At 48.3% G+C, this 25302-nt stretch overlaps 1 non-coding gene across 1 annotated transcript; it reads right to left on the bottom strand.

Annotated features, from left to right (window-relative positions):
* Positions 1-17132: 17132 nt before the first annotated feature.
* Positions 17133-17293, bottom strand: LOC114700143. Its single transcript, XR_003735637.1, has one exon. It is a non-coding gene; the product is annotated as a U1 spliceosomal RNA (small nuclear RNA).
* Positions 17294-25302: the final 8009 nt, after the last annotated feature.

A 25302-nucleotide genomic window follows, 5' to 3' on the forward strand; every position in this document is an offset into this window, starting at 1 on the left:
GGCGGCTCAGTTGCTACAGTGCTTGCCTAGCATGTACAGGGTCCTGAGTTCAATCCCCAGCATTCCATAAGCCAGACATAGTGTCACACAGCTATCAGAAGTTCAAAGTCATCCTCAGCTGCAGTTTGAGGACAGTTTGGGCTACATGAAACTCTGTCTCAAAAAACAAACAAACAAAAATAAATACAATAACAAACGAATAAGCCAACAGAAGCCCCCTGGGCCCTTGACTGGAGGATCTCTGGTCCACTTCAGTAAATTTCATTCTAACAAAGTTTCCCTTTCAGGAGACAATCTTGCTTCTGATTGTCACCAGAAGGAGAAGGAAGGTAATCAGTTCAGCAACCAGCCAGAGGTTGCCACAGGATTTCTGTTGTTAAAACACAACACCAAAGCCCCTCTAGCTATCGTTCCCTGAAGAGGTCATTCTTCTTTCTTTCTCTTTTGTTTTTGTTTTCCAAGACAGGGTTTCTCTGTGTAGCCCAAGCTGTCCTGGAACTCACAGAGATCCACCTGCCTCTGTCTCCCAAGTACTGGGATTAAAGGCGTGCACCACCATCGCCTGGGGCAGCCGATTCCTCTCTCTTACGTCCTCTGCCCTTTTCCTTACATGATCTTTTCCAATGACAGCAAATTCTTGAGTCAATTCTAATTAGAACTGTGTCACTAATTATGGACGTTAAGTTTCTTTTCTATTTTTTTCCCATCTGGTAAGAGCAAGGCTTTAAATTTTTATCTGTTATTACCTTTCAAAGATTTATTTTTATGTGCACGAGTGTTTTGCCTTCAGGTGTGCAGGTGCATTTCTGTTTGTACCTGGTGCCCACTGAAGCCGGAGGAGGAGGCCAGATCCCCTAGAATGGCATTCAAGACAGTTGTGGGCTGCTATGTAGGTGCTAGGAACTGAGTCGAGGTCTTTCGCAAGAGCAGCAAGTGCTCTTAATGACTAAGCCACCTCTCCAGCCACCTATTTGCTTATTATTATGGTGTATGCATGTGTGTGTGCATGCATGGTTGGGGGCGGGGGATGGAGGTCCCAGCATGCACGTGGAGGTCAGAGGACAGCTTTGTGAAGTTAAGTTCTTGCTTCCAACCTGAGGTGGGTTCCAGGAACTGAACTTAGGCTTTGCCCACTGAGCCATTGGCACGGTGCCAGAACAGACTTTTAAAATCATCGATTAGTTATCTGAAAAAAAAAAAAAAAAAAAAAAACAAACTTCTTTCTTGTTTGGCAGTTGTCAAAATGAGCTTTCAGTCAAACTGGCTCCTTCTGGTCCTGGAGGCACACCAGGAGATGGGGAGCCCTGTTCCCCGGTCCCTCCAATCCTACCCGACCACTTCCACCCACGCTCCTCTTGGCTCGGCCTGCGCTTCCTGTCCCCCAAGCCCCCGTTTTCCTCTGCCTGCTTCCAAGTTGTTCTTTATTCAGCTGAGAGCCAAGGATCTCCCTCGGAGAACACAGATCACGGTGGGCTCCTCTGAGTCAGCTGCCAAGGCCTCCGTGGCAGGCCAGGCAGCAGCACAATGGGCCTTTATGTCTCTCTCTGGCACTCCCTCCTGGCCCCAGCTGCCCCGTGCTCTGGTTTTCCTTTGTCTTTTCTTCAGGATTTTTTTTTCCAGTTGACTTAGTTATTACAGTACAGGGAGACAAGGAGGGAGGACTCTGGAGGTAGGAGCAAAGGGCTGCTTGCCTGGCCCTGGTGTGACATCACCAGGGGTCATGGGTCACAAAGGCCAGAGACCTTGCTTTCTGAGACTCACTTGCTTTCCTGGTCAGGCATGGAGATAGGGCCTGTCTCTTGATACTTTTTTCTTCTTCTCCTCTCCTCTCCTCTCCTTCCTCCCTTCCCTCTGTTAGTTATTTTGGAGGCGCTCTTACCCTGCAAGGAAACGTCACGAAACACGACAGAATCCACTAACAAGAGTTTTATTAAGATAAGAGAGAGGGACAGGTGTGCTCAGGCCTGCAGAAAGACATGTGCATAAAGAGGGAGGCCGGGAATATGAGGCCGGCTTATAAAGGCTGGGTCGTGCATTCCTACACAGGCTCGTGTGGCTACTACACACATGCGCGTAGATCACATGGTTGCATTGCGCACTTTACGCAACCATGCAAAGCCACGGGGTCCTGGTCACGCAAGATGTTTTGACCCGGAAATGGCTATTTTGACCCAGAACTGGCTAGGTGGAAGTGTCTAGGTTCGCCAGGCTTGCACAACCATGCCCAACCTGGGGGCGTGTTGTGAATCTATCACCCTCCCTCCCCGCCCCTCTTCCTCTTTTAACAGGCCTTGCTGTGTAGCACAGGCTGGCCTCCAAGAAACGATCCTCCCGTCTCAGCCTCCTGAGTATTGAGATTACAGGCTGGAGCCACCCAACCCCACTTCCTACCAGCCCAGGAAATTTCTAAGATTCCAGGAAGTGCAGAGTGGAGGAGGCCACAGCTCAACACCGGCTCCCCTTCGGCGTGGCGAGGGTGGCGGAGAGCTGCTGCAGTGAACCTGGACTTCACTTCTGAGTTCTCATATCTCCTGGAGAAGATGTAGAAGTCAGCAGGAAAACCGAGGGCCATCAGACCAAGGGAGACAGATTTGCTACCACCTTGTTTGCCCTCAATGGCGGGAGGTGGGGTGGGGGGGTGAGGGGTGGGGGCTGTTTGTAGGGTATATGACAGAGGGTGGACGCAGGGTGGTGGCCGTGCGGGGACAGGTGCACGTGGCTTGCATCCACTGCAGTTGATAATTTGTAGAGGAGGGCCGCGGGGAAGTTCATGTTCAAGTCGAAGGGATCCTGTTCGTGAACATTCATCTGGAACACGGATGTAACAAAAAACCACCGCTCCCTCTTCCCATGGATTCTAAACCAGGCCTGGGAGCCAGCATTGCTGGGTCCCTGGACTGCCTGCCATAGGTGGGGATGGTGTTGACAAGCACCTGTGTGCTGGTGTGAAGTAGATTATTTAAAGCAGGACGTCAAGGTTTATATCTGTAATATCAGCACTGTGATATCAGCCTTAGAATGTAAGGATCTCCTCAGGTTCAAGGTCAGCCTGGGCTATATACCGAGGCCCTGTCACAAACAAACAAGCAAACAAACAGGCAGGGGGATCAGGAGTTCAAAGTCATCGTCATTTACATGGTGAATCTGAGACAAGTCTGGTCTTAAAAAAAAAAAAAGCCGTGTATGCTGGTATATAACTTTGGTCCCAGCTTTTAGGAGGTAGAGGCAGATGGATCTCTGTAAGTTTGATGCCAACCTGTTCTACACAGAGAGTTCTAGGCCAGCTGGGGCTACATGGAGAGACCCTGTAAAGAAAAAAGAAAAAAAAAACAAGGTAAAAGAAAGAAAGAAAGAAAGAAAGAAAGAAAGAAAGAAAGAAAGAAAGAAAGAAAGAAAGAAAGAGCTCATCATGGTAATCTTAGGAGCCTGAGTCAGGAGCATCACTGGGCTGGAGGCCAACCTTGACTACAGTGAATTCCAGGACAGCATGGGGTGTAGACTGAGGCCTAAAAAAATAAATGTATATACATTTAAAATTTTACTTATTTATGTAGTTGCACATGGTGTGTGTGTGTGTGTGTGTGTGTGTGTGTGTGTGTGTATGCATGTGCCACAGAACTCCTGAGGAGGTCGGAGGGTAACTTGTAGGAGTCTATTTTCTCTTTTCAACATGTGGATCCCAGGGGATTAACTTAGGTTCTCAGACTTGATGGCAAGTTCCATCTTGAAGGCCCTGTATATATTTAAATATACCTATCTTTTTAGCTGAATGGAGGCTTCTCGACATAACCTTAACCCCACCCCCCCAAACATGTGTGTGCTCTGTTTCCTCCCTGGAGTCACCTTGAACTTGGCACTGCCTTGCAGCCAGAGGCAGCCCCCCCATCCCTGTGTTCCCTGTGTCTGTTGTCACCTCCTAAAGCATGACCACAGTGACCACACTGCATGGCGGACATGCTCGGGTGGAGCGCTGTTCCGCCGCCCTTGAAGGTCTGATTCAAAGGCTGAGAGTGAGCATTGCTGCTGAACCTGCTCCTGGGCTGACTTCATAATCCAACTCGTTAACTGTCGTCACAGGCCATCCTGCCAGGAAAGTTTCTAACATGGAAGTTGCACGAAACTTTCCCCGTTCCCACAGTGCCACACACACCCTTCCTTTCAAAAAGCAGAAAATTCACTTAAAAATAATTCAGAAAAGATTGATGAGATTTTGGAATTGTACTGAAAAAAATATGACCTCATTAGTAAGTCATGAGTCGGGGCAAGGCTGTTAGACGTACACGATTCTGTGTAATTAGAAGTCAGGGCAGGGAGAGCTAATAATGGCATGGATTGAAAAATTAAAATACTTTCCCTTTATACTTTCTGGGCTGCACAGACACTCTCCTTTTTTGCAAAAATCCAGAAGCAGATCTCCTTCAGGAAAGTTTTATCGGCAGATGGAGTGGGGCGCACAGACCAGACACCCCGAGTTGGCCTTGCATGGTTGAGTGTGAAAGCAGAGTGAACCCTTGTTGAGTCTGAAGCACACAGGGGCTGTGCAAAGTGGGCCATTTCTGAAGGCTTTTACCACCTTGCAGACAGTGCACAGAAGGAAGAATCTGCACAGTTATTTTAATCCATTCATCATCATCATCATCATCATCATCATCATCATCTTCATCATCATCATCATCATCATCACTGTTATTTGAGATCGCACACAGTAGCCCAGGCTGGCCTCAAAACAGCGGCAATCCTGAACAAATGAACCTAGCAACATCTGGGGCTGAGGGCATGGCTCATTGGGCAAATGACCGACCTGAGCTTGATCCTCTGAACCCAATGTGAAGTAGACAGATGCACTAGCTCACACCTACACTCCCAGAAGTCCTCCTGTAAGGTGGGAGCTGGAGACAGGACTCACCTGGGAGCTTGTGGACTAGGTAGCCTGCAGTGTGTCGTACAGCAGAAACAAGAAAGACTCCACTTCCAAACAGAAGAGGAGCTGGAGAGATGGCCCACCCACCAAGAGCACTTGTTCTTTTGGAGGACCTGGGTTCAATCACCAGCTCCCACATGGTGGCTCACAACCACCTGTAATTCCCAGGACTCACTTGGTGCATATTCATACACACATAATAAATCTTTTGTTTTGTTTTTAGAGACAGGTTTTCTCTTTGTAGCCCTGTCTGTCCTGGAACTCACTCTGTAAATCAGGCTGGCCTCGAATCAGAGATCCACCTGTCTCTACCTCTTGAGTGCTGGGATTAAAGAAGTCATGCGCCACCACACCTGGCCCTTTTTCTTTTCTTTTCCTTTCTTTTCTCCCTATTCTTTCTTTATTGGTACATAAAATAATTCTAAAATATATTTTTTTTTTTTTTTTGGTTTTTCGAGACAGGGTTTCTCTGTGTAGCTTTGCGCCTTTTCCTGGAACTCACTTGGTAGCCCAGGCTGGCCTCGAACTCACAGAGATCCGCCTGGCTCTGCCTCCCGAGTGCTGGGATTAAAGGCGTGCGCCACCACCGCCCGGCTTTAATTCTAAAATATTTTTAAAGAAATGTTCTCTCTCTCTCTCTCTCTCTCTCTCTCTCTCTCTCTCTCTCTCTCTTCTCTCTCTCTCTGTTGTTTCTTTGAGACAGCATCCTACTATGTAGGGTAGGCTGTCCTCAAATTTACAGTCCTGCCTTAACCTGAGTGCTGGCATCACTAGCTTGTCACCATGCCTTGCTTAATCTTTTTCAAAGAATTGAACTTTTAGCTTTACTTTACATTCTCTATTTTGTTTTGTTTTCTATTTTATTAACTCATATTATTTACTTCTATTCCACTCTGCATTTTCTGACACTCTTGTTGTAACTTTTGAAATAGATGCTTCAGTCATTAACTTTTAGTCTTTCTTCTTTAAGAGAGTACTTAAAGTTGGCTATTTTCCCCCTCAAATCCTTTAGTTGCATTTCATTAGCTTTATATGTGATTAAAAAGAGCCTTCTCATTCCATTTTGGGCGTCCTGTGAGAACACAGCTATACACACACACACACACACACACACACACACACACACACACACACATTCATGTGATCTCTAGTTAATTGTAATTGAACATGGATGGAGCACAGTAACTCTTTGCTTCTTGAGTAAACAAAGGAAATGTGCTAAGTTTTAGCAAAAGAGAGAGGGGACGTGAAAAATGTGTCCTTAGTGTACCATGGCGAGAGCAGCAGGCACGCCACCAAGGGAAAAGCCATGTCTAGTTTAGCTTTCCTTTTTTTCTTTCTTCTTTCCTCCCTCCTTCCTCCCCCCACCATCTTCTTCTTCCCTCTCCTCTCTTTGAGATAGGATCTCACGTGGCTCAGGCTATATTCAAGGACGGTCTTGGACTTCAAGTCTTCCTGCCTACACATTTCCGGGGCTGGGATTGCTAGCGGGCACCATCACACCTGGTTTACTGTGCCACTGGGGATAGAACCCAGGGCATCATACACGCTGTGCAAGTACTCTACCCACTGAGCCACACGTCCAGTCTACGTTCCTTTCTTTGGAATTAATGTCTTTCTTTGCTTGACAGCCTGCATTGCTGATGCCTGGCAGTGGCCTATCTGTTTGCCATTCCTGTCCTGGCTAGTTTATTGTCAGCTTGACACAAGTTACAGCTATTTGGGAAGAGGGACTCTGGATTGAGAAAATGCCTCTATAAGATCTGCCTGTAGGCAGGTCTATAGTGCATTTTCCTAATTACTGATCGATGTGAGAGAGCCCATCCCACTGTGGTTGGCACCATCCCTGGGGAGGTAGAGGTCCTGCGCTGTATAAGAAAGCAAGGTGAGCAAGCCAGTAAACAGTACGTCTCTTTGGCCTCTGTATCAGTTCCTGCTTGTAGGTTCCTGCCTTGAGTTTCTGTCTTGACTTCCCATCATTCCCTGGATGATGGACTACAACTTGTGAAATGAAATAAACCCTTTCCTCCCTGAGTTGTGTTTGGTCATGGCGTTTCCCGCAGCAACAGAAACTTTACCTGAGACCGCTGCTAACCGCAACCCTGGCTGTCCTTTGTTCACAGGCCCCTGTGTGTTGCCTGGATTTGGCTGTTCTCGCTCATTCTTTGTTGTTCCTTGTGTGTCCTTGACTGTGTCTGTGATCCACAGCTGTGCTAGTGATGGTCAGGAAGATGTCAAGTGACCCACTTCCAATTGCCAAAACTCAGTGCCATTTCAGTGCTGAACACAGTCATCTGTGGAGAGCCCTAGAAATCAAAACACAGTGTAACATGACCTTCTTTATCCTCCTCATTCTCTTCCTGCTTTTTAAAATCTTATATTTTTAGGACAGTTTCTCACTATATAGCCCTGGTTGACCCAGAAATCAGTATGTAGACCAGGATACTTCCAATTCAACATTCTCCTGCTTCCGCTTCCCCAGAGTACGTTCCCAGGACCCACGTTGTGGCTCACAATCTTCTGTAACTCCAGTTCCAGGGGATCTGACTCCTTCCTTCTTGCCTCCTAGGACACCAGGCATGCACATACATGGTGCACAGACATGCAGGCAGAACACTCATACATGTGAAGTAAAATTCAAAAATTTCAAGTCATTTCTTCAAACTAAACTTTGTTAGGTTCCGACCTTATTCTATATTTATCTTCTAATGACATGGTTAGCGTTCCCTTGGCTGGGCGGTACTCTTAAGTGAAGTGTATCTAGGAATAACCTGTCAAATCCAGACCTACTTGTTCCACTTTGTGGAAGGGTTCACTCAAGTCGCTGATAAATAGCATTAGGGTAAATCTGGAAGCTATGCAAACTCATGAACTTTAATAATAGCTCATCGATTGGCCCAAATTATTGGAAAATATTGACAGAGGGCGGTCCAACCTGCACCTCTGCAAAACTTCAAAGTCAGGGTGGCGTGTGGTTCTTGGGGTGCACTTGGAGGTCTTTTTTAATGGAGCTTTCTGCCCCTCAGCTGGTGAGGCAAACTTGGACCCTTTACTCACTTCAGGGGGTCTGTACCATGCTTGCCTTCAGAGCTGGGAACCACAATGGGATGCAGTGTAAGCACAGCCCTTCTGGCGCTGAAGGGGTCTTCCTGTGTAGAGGTGGGAGCCTTGATCCCTTCTCTCCTCCATTTTGAAACAGGGTGGAAAGAAAGATACGCACTCGGGTCAAACACCCCGTAATTTCTCAGTCGGATGCTGCATCAAGCTTTTTGCATTCCTTCTTCGTGATACAAAGGCAGTCAGACAGGTGCCTCATTAGCACAGTGGGTACTGCATCAAGCCATTCCCAATGATTTTGCAGCTAAAAAATGGCGGTTGGGAAATTCACATTTTTATCCTCTCCGGCTTTAAGCTTGTTCTCCTCTCTTTCCCCTCCACTTCTTCTCTTGTCTGTGTGGTGTGTGCATGTGACCCGAAATTAGCCTCAGGTGTCCTTTCCATCACTCTCCACTCTATTTATTGAGGCAGGGTCTCTCTCGCCCTGATCCCAGAGTTCACAAATCCCGCTTAGCCTAACTAGCCACCTTGCCTGGGGATCCCATCTTTGCCCCCTGAGGGCTGCTGGGATTAAAGGTAGCTGCCATGCCTGCCCAGCTTTTACGTGGGTTCTGGGGATCCAAACTTTAGTCTTTCCATTTGCACGGCAAGAGATTTACTCACTGAGCCCAGACTTTAGCAGGCAGTGTATGCCCGTGACCCTAGCAGGGCCCTCTCAGAGGCCAGGGCATCAAGAGGTCAAGGCAAGACTCAGCTGCCTAGTGAGTCGGACATCAGCCTGGGTTACAGGAGACTTGCCCCCAAATAAATAAATGAATTCCCCCACCCCCCAAATTCCTACTTTTAGACTGTGCTATTGTCTAAACTAGACGACTTGGTCAAATTATAATCTGAATTATTTATCTCTTAGGGCTGACTGTGGCAGAAAACTGCCTGTAACTCCTGTACTCAGGAGGCAGAGGCAGGAGGATTGTTTGCAAGTTTGAGGCCTGGTTGGTCTCCATACCAAGAGACTGTGCCGCTAAACAAACAAAGAAAATATCCTTCCAGAACTTGATAGTTGAAAGCAATAGGTGGAGACAGTCTTTCTGGACACCGGGGGAGGTGGGGGTGCAGGGGTGCCAGTCTGCTGCTCCTAAATCATGTCATATGACCTCTCATTTGTTCTAAGGTGGTGATAAGGTAGTTAGGGTGGGGCAACCCAGGCCTTTTGCAGACCACAGCACACTTGAGCAATCACACCAGCAAGCCCTTTCCGGGCTTACCAGGAAAAAGCTGGAATTTTGTCAGGGACCTTTGGTCCCGACAGCAAGACAAACTGCCACCTCCCCGGGGGTCAGTCAGTTGCAGAAGGGAGAAGAGAAGTGTCGGGAGCTTTCTCAGGGGCACCCACCCCTCCCTGAAGGCTTCCAGGAAACAGAGGAAAATCCCTGGATAATCCAATTGTTAAAGTGGTTATACACAAGTTAAAAATTCCTCAGACATTTGACCTTTTCTGTTTGCTGAGATAACAACACGAAACTTCTGTTTGTGATGGAATTGTTACTATTTGTGTAATTTAAAATTTTTATGTCGTTCGTTTTGTGTGGGGGCATGCTCATGTCAGGGCATGGGTGTGGAGGGCAGAGGACCACTTGTGGAAGTTGGGTCTCCCCTTCCACTATGTGGGCCCAGGGGCCTGGACTCGGGTCACCAGGTTTGGCAGCATGGGCTTTTAATAGCTGAGCCATCTCTCGAATCCTCATTTGCTTGCATTCCAGGTAGGACTGGAAGTCATTACGGATTCCAGACTGGCCCCCAAGTTGCGGCCATCCTGCCTCGGCCTGCAGAGTGTTGGAATTACAGCCGCGCCTATTTTAACAGTACTGCCTTCGAGGTTAATGCTGGTTCTGGGCATGAGGCTCTTCTGGTCCGAGGAGGCTGCTTTGTCAGCGGCACGGCAGCAAGGGCAGCTGTCGGGTTTCCATTTCCAAGAGCCGGACTCAGATGCAAGGGTTTCTTTCGGTGTTTGCTCCAGGCAGGGTCTCACTGTATAGCCCAGGCTGACCCAGAGCCTGAGTTGACCCTCCCGTCATTGCCTCACTAATGCTGGGATGGTAGGAACGCGCTACCACACTCAACCTCAGCGCCACCACTAGCAGATTGTCGCTCTGTCCACACACACTCTGCTGCCGTGCTGACAGCACTTGGGAGGTAGGAGCAGCAGGATCAGCATCCACAGTCCTCCTCAGCTAAATTCTCAGCCAGCCTGGGTTCCTGTGAGAGTCAAAGTGAACACTTGCCCAAGGAGAGGACAACTTCCTGGAATCCTGGGAGCTGTGGTTCTTAGGAAGTAACAAGCCCTGGGGTTCCACTCCCCTAAACAAGTTGGTTTGAGCCAACTGCACTGGATGTGCTGGAGGTACATAGGTAGAAAGTCTGCCAGGTGGTATGCTTGCCTCTGACTGGACCCGATGGGAAATGCAATGAATTACGGATTTTGCCTTTTTTTTTTTTTTTTTTTTTTTTGGTTTTTTCGAGACAGGGTTTCTCCGTGTAGCTTTGCGCCTTTCCTGGAGCTCACTTGGTAGCCCAGGCTGGCCTCGAACTCACAGAGATCCGCCTGGCTTTGCCTCCCGAGTGCTGGGATTAAAGGCGTGCGCCACCACCGCCCGGCCTCGGATTTTGCCTTTTTAAGTCCCTGCAAAAAGTGACTCGTGGCCATTCCCTGGGAACTCAGGGGTGGACCTGGCCAGAGTCCATCTACTTGGCCAGTATTTAATTAAAGCTTGCTTCGAGTTTGTCTCTAAATTGTGGAGCTGTTTTTCTCTCATGAATGTCAGGATTAATACTACATGAGAGCTTGTCTCAACGAACAGACACAAATCCACCGCACAGGCACTTGGTTTAAGGACACCTTCTTAAGATGGCACACTTTTTAGGCTAGAATTAGACTATTCGGTAGACAAAGTTAACTCTGAAAGCCCAGGGAAAATGGGGCTGCAGCAGTAGTTACACCCATTATTTCCAAGTGGGTGACATCTCTGTCCCCAGTCTGCGGGAAGAGAATGGGCCAAAACATACTAATTGGGTGAAGCGGAAATTACAGGAATTTGGACAGGGGGCTGCTGAAAACACGACACAGTGTGAACCGAAGGCTGAGATCTCTCAGCTGGCACAAGACAGATGTAGGCTGAGTGACAGAGAAGGGCCAGGCCACACCTGCAGGCCATCGCAGGGAGCGTGGACTCGGCTAACCGCTTGCTTTCCAAGAGTGGTTCTGATTAGTTCAGAAATACTTTTGGGTTTGCACGCTCTTGTTTACCAGCGGTGGGGTGGCCCCAGAGGGCCTGGGGCTCTGGGCCACAGTGATGACTGCGGTTAGAACAATTGTCATCTTATGCTGCTCCCTCGAGGACAGATCTAGGGAGGAGGGCTGTTTGCTTTCTTCTCTAGTGACATTTCCACGTCAGATGCTCGGGTTAACGTGAAGGAGAAGACTGAGGGTAGAGGCACAGCCCGTAATCCCAGTATTTGGGAGGCGGAGGCAGGAGGATTTCAAGTTTGAAGCCAGCTTGGGCTACACAGTGTAACTCTGCCTCAAAACAACAAAGAAAGAACCAGGGGGGGGCGGGGGGTGGGGCCCTCTTGGTGTCAGTGTGTGAGGAAGGGTGCTGGGTTGAACTCTGTAGTGCCACAGGTCCAGCTCTGTGCCAAGCGCTCCTGGGGCTGGGGATGTAGGTTGGCTGTCGGGTGCTCCATGGGTGAGCTCCAGTGCAGCTTACGAATTCTCCAGGTCTGACTCGGGACAGCCACCTCCTTGACATGGGCCCATGTGTGAGTAACCAACATCAGGCCTTCACAATCACAGGCCAGCCCCGAATACAGCGGGTCACTGTGTAATGTGACCCCACCTAGAATCACAATGCCGAGGTTTCGCTGGGATTCCATACCTCCCTTTAGTTATCTCCACCTGTGCCTTAACCATCCTCAGCTCCGTGGACTGTTATAACCCCTTGTGCTCATAGGAAATGAAACGACTCCCAACTAATTCATTTCTTACAATATCTGCAAATAAATCACTTGCCTTGCTAATCTATGGCCTTTTAAAAAAATTTCACACTGATTGAAAATCATTTTATTTCAACAGCGGCAGCGAGGGACATCTTTGGGATCACAGGGGAACTTGCTCTACCCCAGAGGAGAGTCCAGGGTCAGAGTGGCTCCAAGTAACCGCAATGTTTCCCTCTTCTTGGACACCCCAACAGTTCCCGGGGAGCCTGTCAGACTTGCAGAAGAATGGCGGGCTGGCAGCTAGCTGGCCCGGCAGGTACAGAGCTGGGAGTATTCCCATATACAGAATCTGGAAGGAAGGAAGGCTTCCACCGCGTCCTCCAGCCCAGCCAAGCAGCAGCAGGACTCCTGCGTCTGCAGCAGCCACCTCCCCCAGCTCCCAAGGGAGGTCAAGAAACTGCCTCCCAGGATGGAGTCATCCCTAACTCTCTGTTCTCCTACTCTATGCATAGTCTCTGGGCAAGGGTCAGTCCTGAGGAAGAAAGCAACTAACTGCTGAGCCCTACCCCCACTCCGAGGCAATCCATTCTAGTGTCCATGGTGAGGCACTGCCCCTGACCAAAGCCTTTGAGAGGCACCGACCTCAAAGGGACAGTGATAACACCCTTCCTAAGTTCTTCCTTAGTCTTCTGTCTTAATTTTTGAATAGGGTCTCTTGTAGCCTAGGACTCAGCAAGCAGCACTCTGACTCCCAAGTGCTAGGATCACAGTCATGTACCACCATGCCCAACTTATTCTAAGACCAGCCTGTGCAACGTAATGATCCTCTGTCTCAAAATAAAACATTTAAAAGGGGGCCTGGAAAAAAACTACAAAATGAAACAAAAGCCTGGGGTGGGGTGTTGAAATGGCTTTGGAGCATCCTCAGAGCACTAGCTGGGCAAATCCCACAGGGAAGGACAGAACAGACCCCAAAGAATCTGTCTTCTGACCACACACACAAAGAAGTAATATATTCAGAATTAAAAATAATTAAGTATCTGGGCGGTGGTGGTGTATGCCTTTAATCCCGGCACTCGGGAGGCAGAGGCAGGCAGATCTCTGTGAGTTCCAGGCCAGCCTGGTCTACAGAGAGAGATCCAGGACAGAGAAACCCTGTCTTGAAAAACCAAAAAAAAAAAAAAAAAAATTAAAATTATAACATAGCTTAGTGGCTGATAACTGGCCTAAATGTGCAGAGCTCTGGTTTATTTGAAGAATTGGGGGGGGGGAATAAGCCAACATTTTGTTGATTTACTTATTTGTTTAAGATAAGGTCTTAAGGCTGTTGAGACAGCTCGGTCGGTAAAGGCATTTGCCACCAAGCCTGATGACCTGAGGGGTCCTGGGAATCCATACAGTGGAAGGAGAAAACTGACTCCTGTACCTTGTCTTGACCTTTGCGCATGCCCCATGACATGTGTGCCTCCTACCAAAATAACACGTTAAAAAAAAAAAAACAAAAAAAACAAAAAACAGGTCTCACTCAATGTTTCCTAGGCTGGCCTTGAACTCCAAGCATAGTTGTGGATGAACCTTTGGTTTTCTGGTCCTTCTACCTCTATTTCCCTAGTGCTGGAACTGCAGGTCCAGTTGGGAATTGAACCCCAAATCTTGAGCATAATAGGCAAGCAGATAACTATTGAACTACACCCCCCAGCCCAATATTCTGGTGCTTTGAAAGGGAAACAATGAAACAATTTTATGTGCTCAAAAATCACTTTAACAATATAGGCTACCTTGTAACTAGTGACTATCTCCTAATGGCGGGGTTATGGTGGTTTTACCTTTCTTCTTTCAGTCTACTTAAGTTCCTCTCTAAATTCAACATAAAAACTCAGTGATAGGAAAATGTCGTCTGTAAACAAAAAACGTGTGTGCAGAAAACTTCAGAATGAAAAACCTACTGGGACTAAGATGGAAAAACAGTTCCGGTCTCTCGGTACCTTTCCGGAGTCCACAGGGGTGGGGCAGGGCTTGGGAAAGCCATGATCACAGCTTATGCTTATAATAGCAGAGTTCCCAGTGCACAGCAATGGCTTTTCCATGAGGGAGAGGGCTGTCGCTGGGGGAATCGTAAAGAGAAATAGCTTTTTGTTTTTTTCTTAAGTTTCTTCATGAGAGTCTCAGACCTGAGCGTGGACTCTCTGGAGAGGAATTGGGATACACCTGTGGTTTTGGCTTTGACCAGCCTATCGAAATGGGTCAAGACCCGGATTTTGAAGTTCGTGGCTCAACAACCCTCCATGGGGACAAAGGGTCCTCAGGCAAATTCTACTTTGTAAGGAGATGTGGCTGGCCTGGGCTGGGGGATGAGGGGGTCTTCTGCATTGGTGGCTCAGTGTAGACAGCTAGAAAGGGCTGGTGGCAGTTCTCTGGGACAGCCTGAGGCAGCAGAAGGCGATCTGTCTGTGCTCTTTGCAAAGATCTCCCAGGACCCATGCCCAGGGCATTGGTCGGCCTGAGTGGGAAAGACTTGCCCAGCTCCTCTCTTTGTCCAAGACTCCTCTTTTACCTACTAAGTGAGTGAGTGAGTGAGTGAGTGAGTGAGTGAGTGCGTGCTTGCATGCGAAGTCCAAATATAATAATTTCTTCTAGAGACAGCCTATTAGCACAGACTGGCCTAGAACTTGTTATGTAGTAAAGGATTCAATCACTTAAATATAGTAATTTAATGTCATTAAAAAAATAAATAGGGAGGCAGGTGGATCTCTGTGAGTTCTAGGCCAGCCTGGTCTACAAAGTGAGTTCCAGAAAAGGCACAAAACTACACAGAGAAACCCTGTCTCGAAAAATCAAAATAAATAAATAAATAAATAAATAAATAAATAAATAAATAAATAAATAAAAGCAAGCCAAGTGTGGTGGTGTGGACTTTTGATCCTAGCACACAGGAGCAGAGGGAAGTGAATCTCTGTGAGTCAGAGGATAGCCTGGCTTACATAGTGAATTCCAGGTCAGTATGAGTTACACTGAGATTTCGTCTCAAACACACACACACACACACACACACACACACACACACACACACACACACACACTTTTCAGGATCCTAACTACTGGGGGAGTCCTGGCAGAGTCACCATTAATGCATGAGAAGTCAGGGTCCCCTGTTGGGGTTCTTAGATTCATAAATAAAAGAATTTAAGAATGGACTCAAACAGAAGCTCAAACACAATTTTATTCGAGTTTCAAGGAAAATCCCCAGCGCAGGTAAGCTGTAAACCTGAGCAGCTGTCTGGAGGAGGAGGCGAGGAAGAGCCATGCAGTGGGGAGGTCGGCCACATGGTGAGCAAGCAGATAGAGAGCAGGGAGGGGATGTGAGAGAAAGGACAAAGCCCAAACTGTCAGGGAAAGCAGCTGAGAACAGGACAGAGAGCAGAAAAGGGAATCACGCTTTTCTGCATAATTCAGAAAACCGGGCAGACTCCGCTGGTGACTGCTATGTGAGCTAATGCACTAGAGGCTGGGAATTCTGGGAAGAAAGGTATATTATCTCAGTAAAGAGCTAATTAGGTGCTGGAGAGACGGCTCCGTGGTTCAGAAGGCTTGTTGCTCTTCCAGAGGCCCGGAGTTTGGTTCCTAGCACCCATATCAAGAGGCTCACAATTCTATAACTCTAGCTCCAGGGGACCTGACACCTCTGGCCTCTGAGAGCACCTGCACATACTGTATTAACTTTGTCCCTCTGTCTCTCTGTCTCTCTGTCTGTCACACACACACACACACACACACACACACACACACACACACACACACACGTTAAACCAATCAACCAACCAATCAACATTTAAAAGGACTAAACAATCCTATCTATTTAGCATGCTTTAGGGTGAGTTTACCTTCCTAGGGGTGGTCCTACTTTCCTGACACTTGTCCCTGAGCTAGGTGATTGACTAGCCCAGCTGGAATGCTAGATCTCTACCCAGGCCCGAGATGCCGTTCTCTTGGTCAGAAGGACTCTTCGCTTAATGAACCTTGACTGTGGTTCTCACTCTAGCAACTCTCTAGCATTGCCGGGGCAGAAGAGTCGGATCTGCAGATCAGTCTTGTAAGCAGGCGATTCTGTTGACTAGCTGCTTCCTTGCTCGGACGACTCATTGGCCAGGGGCTCAGCATCCCTGGCTTGGGCCTGTCCATCCTCAGTGCTCTCTGCTCTGCTCTGGCATCTCCCCTCTCACTCCTCTTGTTCTGTAGTACTTACACACACACACACACACACACACACACACACACACACACATACACACACCCCGTTTCCACCTGGGCCTTATCTATACAGCTCCTCAGCTAGAAGTCTGACCGCCCTCAGAGTTCTACCCATCACCCCAAGAGCCAATCCAGCCAGCTCTGGCTCCAAGCCTATACGATCTCTGTTCACACTGGCATTGTCTCTGGTTTGCATTTTATCTACCTGTGCAAATGCCAGACTAAAGGCTGGATATAAGACTGTGTCTAGTCCATCTTAGCAGCTGGGGAGCTAGCCTGTCATCAGACTGATACGGTCCCGAGGCAGAGGTTTCCACAGCTCCATCACTGGGGATGATTTGAACAGCCCACCATAGGATGTGTAGCTGAGGAGGTGAAGACATACGTGGGGACCAGCAGCAAGAGATGACGTCTGACGGCATTGTTTGTAGGTTTTATTAATGGCGATTGAAGCCAGGTTCATGCATGAGAAACATGTTCTTTTCCACTGAGCCCAATGATGGTGTTTAAAATGACCAAGCTGGGGCAGGGGGGAAGACTGAGCAGGGGAAAATGTTTGCCACACAAGCCTGACAACCAAGTTTGGATCACCAGAGCCCTAAAAATGCCAGATATGGCAGTGTGCAACAGTACCCCCAGAACTCACTCCAAAATAGGAGGTAGAGACGGGAATCACAGGGATGCTCCAAGGCCAGCAAGCCTGGTGTACACAGCACAGAGAAGAGACACCCCACCTCAAATAAAGTGGAAGGAGAGGAATGATATTTCACATTGTCCTCTGACTTCCACCTGTGTGTCACGGTGAGCTTGTGCCCTCACACAAAACCTGTGCACACGTGCGTCATAAACATGCACACAAACATAAAAAAAATTCTTTTTCTAAATGTATTTATGTGTGGAAGTGTGTTTTAATTTGGGAAGAGTAGGAACACGGCCCCCCACTACCACAAATTCTGAAGTTGAGTTTGCTGCGTTTGAAGAGATTGCAGGATCAGCACAACCAGAGCGCACTGGATGAGCCTGACCCCGGGAAAACCTTCCTGACCGTGGTGTCTTCCCTGCCAGGTGATGTGTGTGTGTGTATGAGTGCTGTGTCTGCATTTATTTACGTGAATTGTGTGCGTGCCTGGAACTGGAGTTACAGATGACTATCAGCCACCAAGTGGGTGTTGGGAACCAAACCCAGATTCTTCTCAAAGGCAGTCAGTGCTCTTAATCATGGAGATGAATTATACCTTTGTTCCCAGCACTCACAAGGCAGAAGCAGGTAGAACTCTGTGAGTTCAAGGCCAGTTGGGTCTACATAATGATTTCCAGGGTAGCCGGGGCTACATAGAGAAAGCAAGGCTCAGAACAAACAAACAAGCAGCAAATGTGTAGAAAAAAATTAATAATAGAGGTTATGTTCTAGACCCGAGGGACATAAAAATCCCTGTGTCATGCTCACCTGCCTACGTCATTTGTTGGTTCCGTCGCCCTCTCCACCAGGGGCCCGCTGCCTGCAGGCTGCTGTCCAACAGCCCCATTAGCCGCCCTCTGAATCTGCAGCCTTAAGCTTTGCGGGTGCCAAGGCTCCTAGCTGGAGAGCCTTCGGCGAGGCAGGCCCGCTCCCGCCCCTTGCCACTTTCACTAATGGGGTCTGACACAATCGATGCCTTCGTCCTAAGCATCAGTTGTCAGAGTGCAGCTGCTCTGGGATCATGGGGACCTTTGGCAAAGATTTGCCCTTGAGGAGTAGTACACTGTTTAAGGAGAAACGGGATGGTTTTGGCTAAGTCAAATGAAAATATAGATAGGATAACAGCCTGCTCTGGAAATGCGTGAGACAATATTTAAAAAGCAAGCACCCACCCCCACAAAATGAAAGGTATAATCCATCAGAAGTGGGAGGTTTGGACGTACCAAAGAGCAGAGAGAGAGAGTTAGTGACTGATTATTTTAAAGACTTATTTTGTATGTGTGTGCATGCAAGTATCTGATCCCCCGGAATCAGAATTGTTATTGGTTACAAGCCTCTGGAATGTGGGCACCAGGAACCAAACTCTGGTCCTCTGCAAGACCAGCAAGTGCTCTTAACCACCGAGCCATCTCTCCAGCCCCAATCCCTACCCCCCATGTTACTTCAGACATTTATTTATTTGAGACAGGGTCAAGCTTCAACTATGTAGTTGAAGACGGTCTTGAACTCCTGATCCTCCTGCCTCTACCTCCTGAGTGCTGGGATTACAGGTGATAACGGGGATTTCTAAAGCAGGTGTAGTGATGTGCACTTGAGATCCCAGCACTGGAGTAACTGTGGCAGGATTTCCATGATTTGCAGCTGGAGTTTTTCTCTTCGGATCCCACCAAGCCCCGGCAGTCCCATAGCCCACTTATAAAATAAACACACAGATGCTTATATTATTTAAACTGCTTGGCCATTAGCTCAGGCCTACCATTGTCTAGCTCTTACTTTTATACTCAGCCCATTTCTATATGTTAATCTATATGTCACCAAGTGTTCCGTGGCTTTACCTGTTGCCTTTACATGTTGCTCCCTGGACGGCAGGCTGGCATCTCCTCTCGGCTTCCACCTCCCAGCCTCTCTTCTCTGTTTGTCCTGCCTATCCTATACTTCCTGCCGGGCTACTGGCCAATCAGTGTTTTATTTATCAATCAATCAGAGCAACATATATTCACAACATACAGGACATCCCACAGCACTGTATTATGTGTGTACACGTGTGTGGAGGCCAGCAGTCAACCTCTGGTATCATTCCCTAGGCACTGCCCACCTTGTATTTTTGAGACAGGGCTTCTCATTGGCCTGGGGCTCAATGATTAGATTAGGCTGGCTGACCAGACACCCTGGGGATCTATACTATATGCCACCTGCCTGGCTTGCCCACATGGTTCTGGGGTTAAGTTCGGGTCGTTAGACTTGCACAGCAAGCAGTTTACCAACTGAGTCTCTCCTCAGAGGCTGCGGCTTACTTATTTTTATTATTTCTTTTGGACAGTGTCCCATAATGTTCCTAACAGCCTCCTCAGTATTGGGATTAAGGACGTGAGCCATCATGTTTGGCTTTTGATGTTTCAAAGGAAATTAAATTATTATTATTAATCTCTCTGAGTGTGCACACGTTGCACACACGTGCCACGGCACCTGTGTGGATGTGGGATGGCGACTTTTAGAGGTCAGGCTCTTCTCCCACTGTGGTCCCCAGGTTTTCCAGCCATCACCTTTTCTGGTTGAACCATCTTGCCAGCCTATCCTTTGGATTTTATTCCTTGTTGGTCTGGATGACATTGGACTAGATCCAGCGAGTCTGTGACAAGTTTCAGCTTACACTGTGTATGAGTTTGAATAAAAAATGTCCTCCGCAGGCTCCTGTATTGAAGGACTGGACACCACCTGCTGGGCTGTGCAGAAGTGACTGGAATGTGTGGGCTGTGATTTCATGAACAGGTCAGTCACTGATGAACTCATTGTTATGCCCAGATCACGAGGACCTCCAAAAGACCAACACAGTTGGGGTGAGGGGATTTCCAGGGTTCAGGACCCTGATTGGCTGACATTTGTCTAGGGGTGTAGGGAATGTTTGGAATGTCAGGTAGTTCCCCTTAGGTGCAGGCCCTCCCTGGGAGGGGTCAGCTCATGGCTTCTCCTGGATCTGGGTGTTGCCTGCCAGTGAGCCTGTCACAGAAGCTGTGTCTGGGCCCCTGAGCCTGTCATGGCTGCTGTGTGGTCATGCTGTTTTGCCCACCCCTCCTCCCCAGCACACACACTCTCATAACGGAAGCAGGTGTGTGTGGGGGTGTACTACTGCTGGTCCTGGCCCGTCCTTGTCATGTATCATATGGTCCCCACCATGGTGTCCTTCCTTACCACCACCCAGGAGCGATGGAGCCAAGCGACTGTGGACTGAAACCCTTGACCCATGAGCCCAAGTCTATACTTCCTTTAAGTTGTTTTTCTCGAGTATTTTGTCACGTGAATGAAAAGTCTGACACGCGGTGAAAAGGGAATTTCTGAAGAAAGCAACATTGAGAAAATGGAGGGCAAAGGCCGGGAAGGGGGCCAGACGGAAGCACAAATCCTGCTGACGCCTGGGACGCGAACCCTGGTGACTTCTACCCTTTGACTTAACGCCTCCGGAGAGATTGACAAAGATATTGTGTCCAGAGCCTCAAGACAAACATCACAAGACTGCCGGACTCCTGCTTTGAGGACGTTTGGCTCTGTTTGTACATCTGGTGGTCACGTCTCGTCGGCCCCGTGCCTTCTCAGCCCGCAGCAGCCCGCCACCTTGCCTGCCTCAAACGCGGGTTCAGAGCCACGCAACCCTCTCTCCAAACTGCAACTCCCAAGACCCAAATACACTCCTTACAGGTTTGCAGTTGCTGAGTTGGGATTGGTCAACACACTTAGAAAGCATCCGAGCTGCTGTGTGGATAGCATGAAACAGAAACCCGTGAGGAACGAGCGCTTAGGCGCCATCGTGCCGCCTTCCCAAGGGCTGGGTGGCTGGAGGGCGATGGAGAAAAGCACACAGATTGGAATAAACAAGTCTTAAGAACTCATTGAAAGGATGGGAAGAGGGTCCGAACATGGGAGGAGTGGAGGATCATGGGTAACTCTGGCAAGGTCAAGTCGTCAGGGAGGTGGGCAATCAAGGATTCTGCCCGGCATCTGGTAGGGAGATCAAGAAGCAGTGACAATCGGGAGCAGCCTGGAGGACCAGACAGAGAGGTGGCCTCAGCACTCCCATGGGATGGACGGGTGGATGCAGGAACTCCTGGGTGGTGGAGGCTGAATGAGGGATGTGACTCCCTGGGGGAGTGGACTTCTGTTGGAGCAGCGCTAGGGTGGCTTTCCCATCTAAAAGGATGGAAACAGAGCTGGGCATGTTCGCGCACACCTGTAACCCCAGCACTGGGGAGGGGAAGGCGGGAGGAGCAGGTTCAAGGCCACTCTCAGAACACAGCAAGTATCTAGGTCAGTATTCTGTCACCGTGACACAAGCTGGAGTCATTGGAGAAGAAGGAACAGCCCCGGAGAAAAAAAAAACGTCCTCTACCAGATTGGCCTGTAGGCAAGACTGTAGGGAATTTTCTTAATTAGTGATTGATGTCGGAGGGCCCAGCCCACAGTGGGTGGGGCCACCCTGGGCTGGTGGTCCTGGATGGTGTTAGAAGGCAGGCTAAGCAAGCCAGTAAGCAGCACTCCTTCATGGCCTCTGCTTCTGTTCCTGCCCCCAGGTTCCTGCTGTAAATTCTTACCCTAACTTCCCTTAGTGACTGAACGACCCGTGACATATAAGATGAAGTATAAACGCTTGATTTGGCCATGGCATTTACCACAGCAATAGAAACCCTGACGAGGACAGTGGGGTGGAGGCCAGCCTGGGCTACAGGATATTCTATTTCAAAAGAAAACTAGAGTCGGGGGAGGGGTGCTGGAGAGATGGTTCAGTGGTTAGAAGCTCTGCTCCAGGCGTGGTGCTCAAGCCTTTAATCCCAGCACTTTGGGAGGCAGAGGCAGGCGGATCTCTGAGTTCAAGGCCAGCCTGGTCTACACAGGGAGTGCCAAGACAGCCAGGGCTACACAGAGAGACCTTCCAAAACAAACAAACAAATAAACAAACAAACAACTACAAAATCCCAAAACAGTACTGGCTGCTTTTCCAGAGAACCTAGGTTTGGTTCCTAGCACCATGTGTGGTGGCTTACAAACTGTCACTCCAGTTCCAGGGTGTCTGATGCCCTCTTCTGTCTCCTCAGGCACCAGGCATGCATGGGCTGCATTTATATACATGCAGGAAAACTTATTCATAGGAATGAAATAATAATAATAATAATAATAATGAAAAAAGAAAACTTTAAAAAAAGAAAGCATGGAAAGGGACAGCAGGGAGGTGGCAATGACTCAGTCAGAAAAGCATTTGCTGTGCAGGGAGGAGGCCGGCATCCAGTCCCCAGTGGTCATGCTTCTTTAAAAAAAGGGCTAGGCATGGGGGTGTACACCTGTAATTCCAATGCTGGGGAGGTAGAGGTTGGGGGCTCCCTGGAACTTGATGACAAGTTAGTCTGCTCAAATAAAAGGACTCAAGGTTGCGTGAAAGACCTGTCTTGGAAATGAGGCAGATGGTTGGTGAGCCGGCTGGACAGGTAAAGGCTCCTGACGCCAAGCCCGCTCTGAGTAGGAACCCTGGGACTCACAGGGTCGGAGGAGAGAACTGACTCCTGCGACTTGTCCTCCACGAAGACATCTTGGCGTGTCCACATTCCTGTACTACACCACACACAAAAATAAGTAAATACATTTAATAAAGTTGTCATTTGTATTCAAGAAATGAATCACCAATACACTTGTGTGTCGAAAGACAGTCCAAGAATGGAGTTGTGTGAGGGCAATTCTGAGTGCTTGTGAGAAAGCTCCAAGAAAACAAGAGTCTTGTGGCCACAGTTTTTTCAAAAACAAAGAATTGTTCTTAGAATGTGCCTTTGTGCCCCTCCCAGGGGTATGGGATAGGAATGAGTTCACTTTAGATTATTCATTATGACTGGCTATTGTTACTTGTTCACAGGCCTCTGTGGAAAAACACGCTGTTTCCATGTGTGCTTGTCCTTGTGGTTGTCACTTTACTCAGGTGACTCTTCTGAACTCTCAGAGTATAAATTGTCTGATGCTCTGAATAAAGTTGGTTAGTACATGACACTTTCCACCCCACTTTTAATTAAGCCCAGTTCTCCCAGGAAAGTTGCAGGCATCAGCCTGGTCTATATAACAAAACAAACAAACAAACAAACAAACAAACAAACAACTTATCCCGTGTCAACCTCACACTCAAACCCATCCTTCACTTTAAGCCATGGCCTGTTGGCTCCATATGCCCTGTCCAACTTCACAAGTTCCCACAGTCATCAATCAATAGTTCCAACATTTTCAAAGTCCAAAATCTCTTAACTGTGTGCTCCAACAAAACCAAAAACAAGTTACATATCTGCCCCCCTCACATACACAAGCTGCACACATTTTCAAGAGCTTATAGTAGCTAGAGAAGAATAAAGACACCAAAAATAAACAAACCCCACAACTGCACAGGTAAGAACAAGGGGAAATCCTACAAGCTGCAGAGACAAGCACCCGGATTACATCCAAAGGAATGAAGATGAGATCTTTTGCCTGTAAGAAGACAACGGAGTTGGTATCAGCTTAGTGCTGGAGAAAATATTCTTGTGTGTGTGTGTGTGTGTGTGTGTGTGTGTGTGTGTGTGTGTGTGTTTTGCAGGCAGGGTCTCACTATGTAGCCTTGGTTGGCTTAGAACTCACTATGTAGACCAGGCTGGACTCTAATACACAGAGATCTGCCTGCCTCTGCCTCCCATTTGCTGGGATTAAAGGCATGTGCCACCATGCCTGGCTTGAAAATATTCTTGATGTGGAGTGATTTTGTTCTCAATCTTCCATTCATTGCTGGGAGCAAAAGACAGACATTCTTGGCCCTCCCAAGGCTAAGAGGCTTTGCCACTTACAGCTCTCCTCTGCAAGAATGAATTCAGGACATTGTCCAAGGAAATAAAGAAGCCAATCTTTGAAGATTAATTGTTCCAGAAGATGAATGTGTGCTAAGAAATTATCAAGAGGACCCCCCCCCAGATAAATACTTGTGAATAGTTTTGAGGCTTTGAACTGTACCCTGGTTGAGCCCGGTGATTCGTGCCTATAACCCTTTCACTTGGAGACTGAGGCAGAAATGGAATTGACAGCCTGGGTTCTCCAGCAAGATCCCGTCTAGAAAACAACACAAAACTGGGGTCAGGGAGATGGTTCAGAGGGTGAAGGTTGCTCACTGTCAAGCCTCACGACCTGAGTTGAATCCCTAGGACCCACATGTCAGAGAAAATGAGCTGCCACAAGCTGTCCTCTGACCTGTCACAAGCACATGCACACACAATAAACAAATGCAAAAACATTTAAAAAGCCCTAACCGCCACCTCAAACAAACCCGAAACTACAACGCGCATGCACAGGAAAGGCGACCTGTCAGCACGCATGCCCTTTCTCAGACCAAGTGTTTTTTGTCCCTGGCTCTGCAGACCCGTGCCCCAGGTGCAGCCACACCCTCAAAACAAGTTTCTCCCCAACTGCTTGCTGCAGAGTGAGCAAATCTGCCAGTTCACAACCTTCCAGAATGCCAGCTTTTTCACAGAGCCCACATGCCCACTCTGTGAGGCCACTGAGGCCAGGGTGGCCCTGGCCGGGTTTGGGGGTGGGGCGCGTTCCCTGACAATTCTAGAGGCAAGTTTGGCTTGTGCTCCTTCCCAAGGCTTCTGGGAAATGTGCCTCTCTGTCTGGCAACTCTGCCCTTCGGCTGAGGCCAAGAACCCTCTGAACAAACTGTCTGCTGCTCACACAGAGCAATCCGGGAGGAGAGCCTCTTGTCTGGGAAGCAGACTTCCTGTCTGCTCCTTGCCAGGTGTGACTTTCTTTCCGCTTATTCCAGATCGGTCCAGAGCCTTAAGGAAGCAAGCAGTCCACCCCCTTGTTAAGCCTCAAAAAAGGAAAAAAAAAGGGGGGGGGTTGCAGATCACAAGGCTCTGGGACAGAATGTCCTCGCCTCATCTGGATGACACCAGAAGCCTAAGCCTTCGCTGAGCAATAAGGAGCTGGCAGCTACGTGGCCACACCTTGTCTTCCAAAGCACAGGGCAAACCAGGAAGCCATTAAATCAGGAAGTCAAGCCTCTCTTTCTGCTGTTGGAGGTGGGACAAGGCCAACTAGAGGGCAAACTCCACCTCTTCCTTGAAGAAAGGGGTGTGTGTTTGTGTGTGTGTGTGTGTGTGTGTGTAGAATCTCAAATCTGCCAACTGATTTCTAAAATGACTTGGATTTCCAGAAAACCTCAAAACCAAGCTGAGCCACACAGAGGATCTGCCCTGGCTGGGCCACACGCTCACACTGGGTATAGAAGGCCACTTTCCCTTGTGGAAAGGAGTCTCCTCTATTAGTGTCATTGCGATACCATCTTTAAGGTTCATCCAGTTCTGTTTGTTTTGGGAGATGGGTCTTCTGTAGCTCAGGCTGACCTTGAATTTCC

The sequence above is a fragment of the Peromyscus leucopus genome, chromosome 3 (assembly GCF_004664715.2).
Source record: "Peromyscus leucopus breed LL Stock chromosome 3, UCI_PerLeu_2.1, whole genome shotgun sequence".
Lineage (NCBI taxonomy): Eukaryota > Metazoa > Chordata > Mammalia > Rodentia > Cricetidae > Peromyscus > Peromyscus leucopus.